We start from the raw sequence: 10,000 nt of genomic DNA, 5'->3' as shown, positions 1-10,000 counted from the left end.
GCCGGCCGAGGGCCCTACCGCATCGGACACCTAGCACCGCATCTTTCCTCTGAGGAGCGAGACACACGCACACCGCTTCCCCGCCACCGAGCACACGTCTGCTTTCGGAGCCAGCGTGGCCTCGCTCGGGTACTGGTTCAACCGCGGGTGGAGGGGTGGTCCGCAGCGGTGCAATTTTCTTACTTTTGCAACAACCGAAGCAACCTGTTGGCGCTCGCACGGCTAGGAAATGCCGACTGGCGTGCGTCGCCTGCGTTCAAAACGGTTCTGGGCACGCACACGGTGTTGACTCTGCCCATGTCAAACACTGCAGTGTGCAACCCAAGGGGACTCAGGCACCCCGCCCGCCCCCTAGGTGCCTGTGAACAGGCTTTGTATTTTTATTTTTCATCATCAAGTACACCGCCAGGTGACACTTTGTGATTTTTATTGCTCATAAATACAGTTCTCTTATTTGTAAATCAACGGAAGCAACATGTTGGCGCTCGCACGACTAGGAAATGCCGACTGGCGTGCGTCGCCTGCGTTCAAAACGGTTCTGGGCACGCACACAGTGCTGACTCTGCCCATGTCAAACACTACAGTGTGCAACCCAAGGGGACTCAGGCACCCCGCCCGCCCCCTAGGTGCCTGTGAACAGGCTTTGTATTTTTATTATTCATCATCAAGTACACCGCCAGGTGACACTTTGTGATTTTTTTTGCTCATAAATACAGTTTTCTTATTTGTAAAACATCGGAAGCAACATGTTGGCGCTCGCACGGCTAGGAAATGCCGACTGGCGTGCGTCGCCTGCTTTCACATCGGTTCTGGGCACGCACACAGTGCTGACTCTGCCCATGTCAAACACTACAGTGTGCAACCCAAGGGGACTCAGGCACCCCGCCCGCCCCCTAGGTGCCTGCGAACAGGCTTTGTATTTTTATTTCTCATCATCAAGTACACCGCCAGGTGAAACTTTGTGATTTTTTGTTTTGCTGCTCATAAATACAATTTTCTTATTTGTAAAACAACGGAAGCAACCTGTTGGCGCTCGCACGGAGAGGAAATGCCGACCGGCGTGCGTCGCCTGCGTTCAAAAGGGTTCTGGGCACGCACACAGTGTTGACTCTGTCCATGTCAAACACTCTATAGTGTGCAACCCAAGGGGACTCAGGCACCCCCGCCCCAAAGGTGCCTGTGAACAGACTTTGTATTTTTATTTTTCATCATCAAGTACACCGCCAGGTGACACTTTGTGATTTTTTTTGTTCATAAATACACATGTATATATATATATATATTTGACACTTTGTCATTTTGTCTGTTCTTTTCGCCACAGGCCAAGTTTATTAAACCAGGGTTACCACCGGTCTGGACCCTGGCCGATATTTCAGACCGACAACGGAGTTCGGAAAGCCCGCACAAATTCATCTTAAATCCTCATATAGGACTTCCGAGAGCTCTTTGAAAGGTATTCTATTTGAAAACGCTTACCACCCTCAAAGTCGCACTTTTCTGGGCATTTTTAAAGTGTGACCGTTGTCTGAAAATGTTCTGAAAATCGTGTCCCCGAAAATCTCCGGGTACCCCGCCAACCTCCCCTGCCAACAATTGCAACCGTAAGGTCGGGCGGTAGTCCTACCGTCCAGGAGGCCCCAAAGCCCGCAAAACGCCATTTTGCCATTTTCTCATCGGGACTTCCGAGGGGAACTCATTAACGAGCTCCAGGAGTGGTATGCCAGAAATTGCAACTTGACCCGTCGCCGGGCACACCCGCTACTCTCTGCGGGAATACCCCCACCGGTTGCCGGGTAAAGGCCTCGGATCTGACCTCATGGACTTCCGTCTGCGCACGGATTTTGCTCTCGCGGGCCCAAGAGCCACTTTCCACGGCCTACCAACGCAATCCGAAGTGCATTGGCCAACCATTACAACGGGAAACACTTTGCCTCTCCGCCAGAGACTAAGTCCAATTGGTTAACCATTTCTCAGGAAAACACTTTGACTCTCTGCCAGAGACTAAGTCCAATTGGTTAACCATTTCTCATGGCCGCAATTTGCCTGCCGTTCAGAGACTAAGTCCAATTGGTTAACCATTTCTCAGGAAACCGCTTTGCCTCTCTGCCAGAGACTAAGTCCAATTGGTTAACCATTTCTCTTGAAAACACTTTGTCTCTCTGCCAGAGACTAAGTCCAATTGGTTATCCATTTCTCGTGAAAACACTTTGCCTCTCTGCCAGAGACTAAGTCCAATTGGTTAACCATTTCTCAGGAAAACACTTTGCCTCTCTGCCAGAGACTAAGTCCAATTGGTTAACCATTTCTCATGGCCGCAATTTGCCTGCCGTTCAGAGACTAAGTCCAATTGGTTAACCATTTCTCGTGAAAACACTTTGCCTCTCCGCCAGAGACTAAGTCCAATTGGTTAAACATTTCTCTTGAAAACACTTTGCCTCTCTGCCAGAGACGAAGTCCAATTGGTTAACCATTTCTCATGGCCACAGTTTACCTGCCGTTCAGAGACTAAGTCCAATTGGTTACCCATTTCTCGTGAAAACACTTTGTCTCTCTGCCAGAGACTAAGTCCAATTGGTTAACCATTTCTCGTGAAAACACTTTGTCTCTCCGCCAGAGACTAAGTCCAATTGGTTAATCATTTCTCAAGGCCACAATTTGCCTGCCGTTCAGAGACCAAGTCCAATTGGTTAACCATTTCTCGTGAAAACACTTTGTCTCTCCGCCAGAGACTTAGTCCAATTGGTTAATCATTTCTCAAGGCCACAATTTGCCTGCCGTTCAGAGACCAAGTCCAATTGGTTAACCATTTCTCTGGAAAACACTTTGCCTCTCTGCCAGAGACTAAGTCCAATTGGTTAACCATTTCTCTTGAAAACACTTTGCCTCTCTGCCAGAGACTAAGTCCAATTGGTTAACCATTTCTCGTGAAAACACTTTGCCTCTCTGCCAGAGACTAAGTCCAATTGGTTATCCATTTCTCTTGAAAACACTTTGTCTCTCCGCCAGAGACTAAGTCCAATTGGTTAACCATTTCTCTTGAAAACACTTTGCCTCTCTGCCAGAGACGAAGTCCAATTGGTTAACCATTTCTCTTGAAAACACTTTGTCTCTCCGCCAGAGACTAAGTCCAATTGGTTAACCATTTCTCTTGAAAACACTTTGCCTCTCTGCCAGAGACTAAGTCCAATTGGTTAACCATTTCTCGTGAAAACACTTTGCCTCTCTGCCAGAGACTAAGTCCAATTGGTTATCCATTTCTCTTGAAAACACTTTGTCTCTCCGCCAGAGACTAAGTCCAATTGGTTAACCATTTCTCTTGAAAACACTTTGCCTCTCTGCCAGAGACTAAGTCCAATTGGTTAACCATTTCTCGTGAAAACACTTTGCCTCTCTGCCAGAGACTAAGTCCAATTGGTTATCCATTTCTCTTGAAAACACTTTGTCTCTCCGCCAGAGACTAAGTCCAATTGGTTAACCATTTCTCTGGAAAACACTTTGCCTCTCTGCCAGAGACTAAGTCCAATTGGTTAACCATTTCTCTTGAAAACACTTTGCCTCTCTGCCAGAGACTAAGTCCAATTGGTTAACCATTTCTCTTGAAAACACTTTGTCTCTCCGCCAGAGACTAAGTCCAATTGGTTAATCATTTCTCTTGAAAACACTTTGCCTCTCCGCCAGAGACTAAGTCCAATTGGTTAACCATTTCTCGTGAAAACACTTTGCCTCTCTGCCAGAGACTAAGTCCAATTGGTTAACCATTTCTCTTGAAAACACTTTGCCTCTCTGCCAGAGACTAAGTCCAATTGGTTAACCATTTCTCGTGAAAACACTTTGTCTCTCTGCCAGAGACTAAGTCCAATTGGTTAACCATTTCTCAGGGGCACACCGAGGGCAACCTGTAACGTCTCGCGGGCCCGGGGGCCCCTTTGCACGGCCTGCCAATGCAATCCGAGGCGCACTGTCCTTCGTTTGGTTAACCATTTCTCAGGGGCACACCGAGGGCACCCTGCATTGTCTCGCGGGCCCGGAGGCCACTTTGCACGGCCTGCCAATGCAATCCGAGGTCCTTCGCCCTTGGCCGCCTTCCCGGCCGGCTTCGGGACGTTTCGGGGGCTCTCACCGGGGCAAATCCGGTCCCCCGGGCGATTAGGAGGCCTCCCCGGGCAGGCCCGGGCTTCAGGCCGCCGCTTTTCCATCCCGGCCGAAAGAGGCGAAAAATGCCGAAAATGGCCAAAAATGGCCGCCGGCAGGGCCTCTCGGTCGGTTTGGCGGCAGCCTGGGTCGGTCCCTGCAGACCTGGAGGCTCGAGAAGGTTTTTGGCGATGTCGACCGATTCTCGATTTGCCACCTCCTACTATTCTGCAGGTACCCCGCCAACCTCCCCTGCCGACAATTCCAACCGTAAGGTCGGGCGGTAGTCCTACCGACGAAGAGGCCCCAAAGCCCGCAAAACGCCATTTTGCCCTTTCCTCATCGGGACTTCCGCGGGGAACTCATTAACCAGCTCCATGAGTGGCATGCCAGAAATTGCAACTTGACCCGTCGCCGGGCAGATTCGCTACTCTCTGCGGGAATACCCCCACCGGGTGCCGGGTAAAGGCCTCGGATCTGACCTCATGGACTTCCGTCTGTGCACGGATTTTGCTCTCGCGGGCCCAAGAGCCTCATTGCCCGGCCTGCCAATGCAACCCGAGGTCCATTGGCCTCATTGGTTAATTATTTCTCGAGAAAACACTTTGCCTCTCCGCCAGAGACTAAGTCCAATTGGTTAACCATTTCTCAGGGGCACAGTTTGCCTGCCGTTCAGAGACTAAGTCCAATTGGTTAACCATTTCTCGTGAAAACACTTTGCCTCTCTGCCAGAGACTAAGTCCAATTGGTTAACCATTTCTCGTGAAAACACTTTGCCTCTCCGCCAGAGACTAAGTCCAATTGGTTAACCATTTCTGAGGGGCACACCGAGGGCAATCTGTAACGTCTCGCGGGCCCGGGGGCCCCTTTGCACGGCCAGCCAATGCAATCCGAGGCGCACTGTCCTTCGTTTGGTTAACCATTTCTCAGGGGCACACCGAGGGCACCCTGCATTGTCTCGCGGGCCCGGAGGCCACTTTGCACGGCCTGCCAACGCAATGCGAGGTGCTTCGCCCTTGGCCGCCTTCCCGGCCGGCTTCGGGACGTTTCGGGGGCTCTCACCGGGGCAAATCCGGTCCCCCGGGCGATTAGGAGGCTTCCCCGGGCAGGCCCGGGCTTCAGGCCGCCGCTTTTCCATCCCGGCCGAAAGAGGCGAAAAATGCCGAAAATGGCCAATAATGGCCGCCGGCAGGGCCTCTCGGTCGGTTTGGCGGCAGCCTGGGTCGGTCCCTGCAGACCTGGAGGCTCGAGAAGGCGTTTGGCGAGGTCGACCGATTCTCGATTTGCCACCTCCTACTATTCTGCAGGTACCCCGCCAACCTCCCCTGCCGACAATTCCAACCGTAAGGTCGGGCGGTAGTCCTACCGACGAAGAGGCCCCAAAGCCCGCAAAACGCCATTTTGCCCTTTCCTCATCGGGACTTCCGAGGGGAACTCATGAACCAGCTCCAGGAGTGGCATGCCAGAAATTGCAACTTGACCCGTCGCCGGGCGCACTCGCTGCTCTTTGCGGGAATACCCCCACCGGGCGCCGGGTAAGAGCCTCGGATCTGACCTCATGGGCTTCCGTCCTCGCACGGATTTTGCTCTCCCGGGCCCAGGGGCCACTTTCCCCGGCCTTGCGAAGGCAATCGGAGGTGCTTCGCCCTCGAAACCGCCTTCCCGGCCGGCTTCGGGACGTTTCCGGGGCAAATCCGGTCCCGCGGGCGAAGGGGAGCCTTCCCCGGGCACGCCCGGGCTTCAGGCCGCCGCTTTCCGTGACCTTCCGAAAGACGCGAAAAATGCCGAAAATGGCCAAAAATGGCCGCCCGGCACGGCCTCGCGGTCGGTTTGGGGGCAGCCTGGGTCGGTCCCTGCAGACCTGGAGGCTCGAGAAGGCACTTGGCGATGTCGACCGATTCTCGATTTGCCACCTCCTACTATTCTGCAGGTACCCCGCCAACCTCCCCAGCCAACAAATCGCAAATGCCGATCGGCGGGTGACCGTCCGGTAGTCATGCCGACGAAGAGGCGCCTAGGCCCCGCAAACGCTTCCAAATCCGACCCCATCCCGGACCGGTTCTTTTTTAAAAAAGGCTCCCAGGATTCCGGATTTTTTCCTGCCGCACTCGGGACCACCCGACGGACACGAAACCGGGAACCTTTCCCCGGTCCGACCCTCCTCGGCCCGGCCAGCCGACGTCGAAGCGGCCGACTGGTTAATGATTTCACCCTGCTCCGACGTGACGCGTTTTCCAACCGCGCATGCGCGGCTCTGCCTCCCGAACCGCCCCCTCACGTGGGGGCTCTGGGTCCGCCCCCCGGCAGCCATTTCCTCCTGCCGGTCCGTTATTTTACGCCGTTTTTCGCCCTCCAGCCCTGCCGGAATGCTGCCTGCTCGCTGGTTAACCATTTCGCTCCCTCCACTTCGGCTTCTGCCCTGCTGGGGAAGCCCGCTGCTGCCTCTAACCGTACTCACGGGCGGGCGGCTCTGCTGCGCGGCCTCCGGCCACGCCCCCTCACCTGGTTTGCTGGGAACCCGCCCCCGGCAGCCTGTTAGTCGTGCCGGTTCGGTCTTATCGGCCCTTTTTGCACCTTCCCTGCCTGCTGGCATGCTTCGGCTCACCGGTCAACCGGTTCCCCGTTCTCCACTTAGACTTTTGAGCTGCGGGGCTGGTCTGCCGCGAACTGCACCCGTATTACGGGGCGGGCGGCTCTACTGCCCGTACGGCTGCCCTGCCTGTTAACTGGTTAACCGTTTCCCCGTCCACTACTTCGTCCCTGGACCTGCCGGTGTGTTCTGCAGCTAACTGCACCCGTATTACGGGGCGGGACGCTCCGCTTACCGGCCGGCTGCCATGCCTGCTTAACTGGTCAACCATTTACTCACATATACTTAGCCCCATGGAGCTGCTGGGCTGGTCGGCGACCTAACTGCACCCTTGTTGCCGGGAGGTCGGCACTAATTGCCGGCCGGCCGGCTGCCCTGCCTGCTAACTGGTAAACCCTTTACCCACATGTACTTAGCCCCTGGATACTGATGGGCTGTTCTGCACCTAACTGCACCCTGATTAGCGGGCGGGCGGCTGTAATTGCCGGCCGGCTGCTCTGCCTGCTAACTGGTTAACCATTGACCCACATGTACTTAGCCCCTGGAAACTGAGGGGCTGTTCTGCACCTAACTGCACCCTTATTAGCGGGCGGACAGGCGGCCGGCTCTAATTACCGGCCGGCCGGCTGCCCTGCCTGCTAACTGGTTCACCATTTACCCACATGTACTTAGCCCCTGGAAACTGATGGGCTGTTCTGCACCTAACTGCACCCTTATTAGCGGGCGGACAGGCGGCCGGCTCTAATTACCGGCCGGCCGGCTGCCCTGCCTGCTAACTGGTTCACCATTTACCCACATGTACTTAGCCCCTGGAAGCTGATGGGCTGTTCTGCACCTAACTGCACCCTGATTAGCGGGCGGGCGGCTGTAATTGCCGGCCGGCTGCTCTGCCTGCTTACTGGTTAACCATTGACCCACATGTACTTAGCCCCTGGAAACTGATGGGCTGTTCTGCACCTAACTGCACCCTTATTAGCGGGAGGGCGGCTGTAATTAGCGGCCGGCTGCCCTGCCTGCTAACTGGTTCATCATTTACCCACATGTACTTAGCCCCTGGAGCTGCTGGGCTGGTCGGCACCTAACTGCAGCCCTATGGCCGGGAGGTCGGCTCTAATTACCGGCCGGCTGCCCTGCCTGCTAACTGGTTAATCATTTACCCACATGTACTTAGCCCCTGGAGCTGCTGGGCTGGTCGGCACCTAACTGCACCCGTAATGGCCGGGAGGTCGGCTCTAATTACCGGCCGGCCGGCTGCCCTGCCTGCTAACTGGTTAACCATTTACCCACATGTACTTAGCCCCTGGAAACTGATGGGCTGTTCTGCACCTAACTGCACCCTGATTAGCGGGCGGGCGGCTCTAATTGCCGGCCGGCTGCTCTGCCTGCTAACTGGTTAATCATTTACACACATGTACTTAGCCCCGGGAAACTGATGGGCTGTTCTGCACCTAACTGCACCCTTATTAGCGGGCGGGCGGCTGTAATTACCGGCCGGCTGCCCTGCCTGCTAACTGGTAAACCCTTTACCCACATGTACTTAGCCCCTGGATACTGAGGGGCTGTTCTGCCCCTAACTGCACCCTGATTAGCGGGCGGGCGGCTCTAATTGCCGGCCGGCTGCTCTGCCTGCTAACTGGTTAACCATTGACCCACATGTACTTAGCCCCTGGAAACAGAGGGGCTGTTCTGCACCTAACTGCACCCTTAATAGCGGGCGGACAGGCGGCCGGCTCTAATTACCGGCCGGCCGGCTGCCCTGCCTGCTAACTGGTTAACCATTTACCCACATGTACTTAGCCCCTGGAAACTGATGGGCTGTCCTGCACCTAACTGCACCCTTATTAGCGGGCGGACAGGCGGCCGGCTCTAATTACCGGCCGGCCGGCTGCCCTGCCTTGCTGACTGGTTAACCATTTACCCACATGTACTTAGCCCCTGGAAACTGCCGGGCTGTCCTGCACCTAACTGCACCCTGATTAGTGGGCGGACAGGCGGCCGGCTGTAATTACAGGCCGGCAGCGCTGCCTGCTAACTGGTTAACCATTTACCCACATGTACTTAGCCCCTGGAAACTGATGGGCTGTCCTGCACATAACTGCACCCTGATGAGCGGGCGGGCGGCTCCAATTACCGGCCGGCTGCCCTGCCTGCTAACTGGTTAATCCTTTACCCACATGTACTTAGCCCCAGGAGCTGCTGGGCTGGTCGGCACCTAACTGCAGCCCTATGGCCGGGCGGGCGGCCTCAATTACCGGCCGGCTGCCCTGCCTGCTAACTGGTTAACCATTTACCCACACGTACTTAGCCCCTGGAGCTGCTGGGCTGGTCGGCACCTAACTGCACCCGTATGGCCGGGAGGTCGGCTCTAATTACCGGCCGGTTGCCCTGCCTGCTAACTGGTTAATCATTTACCCACATGCACTTCGCCCCTGGAGCCGCTGGGCCGGTCGGCACCTAACTGCAGCCCTATGGCCGGGCGGTCGACTCCAATTACCGGCCGGCTGCCCTGCCTGCTAACTGGTTAACCATTTACCCACACGTACTTAGCCCCTGGAGCTGCTGGGCTGGTCGGCACCTAACTGCACCCGTATGGCCGGGAGGTCGGCTCTAATTACCGGCCGGTTGCCCTGCCTGCTAACTGGTTAATCATTTACCCACATGCACTTCGCCCCTGGAGCCGCTGGGCTGGTCGGCACCTAACTGCAGCCCTATGGCCGGGCGGGCGGCTCCAATTACCGGCCGGCTGCCCTGCCTGCTAACTGGTTAACCATTTACCCACATGTACTTAGCCCCTGGAAACTGATGGGCTGTCCTGCACATAACTGCACCCTTATTAGCGGGCGGGCGGCCTCAATTACCGGCCGGCTGCCCTGCCTGCTAACTGGTTAACCATTTACCCACATGTACTTAGCCCCTGGAGCTGATGGGCTGTTCTGCACCTAACTGCACCCTGATGAGCGGGCGGGCGGCTCCAATTACCGGCCGGCTGCCCTGCCTGCTAACTGGTTAATCCTTTACCCACATGTACTTAGCCCCAGGAGCTGCTGGGCTGGTCGGCACCTAACTGCAGCCCTATGGCCGGGCGGGCGGCCTCAATTACCGGCCGGCTGCCCTGCCTGCTAACTGGTTAACCATTTACCCACATGTACTTAGCCCCTGGAGCTGATGGGCTGTTCTGCACCGAACTGCACCCTGATTAGCGGGCGGGCGGCTCTAATTGCCGGCCGGCTGCCCTGCCTGCTAACTGGTTAACCATTTACCCGCATGTACTTAGCCCCT

Source organism: Cetorhinus maximus, unplaced genomic scaffold, assembly GCF_964194155.1.
Source record: "Cetorhinus maximus unplaced genomic scaffold, sCetMax3.hap1.1 HAP1_SCAFFOLD_848, whole genome shotgun sequence".
NCBI lineage: Eukaryota > Metazoa > Chordata > Chondrichthyes > Lamniformes > Cetorhinidae > Cetorhinus > Cetorhinus maximus.
Note: the sequence above shows the minus strand (reverse complement) of the source record.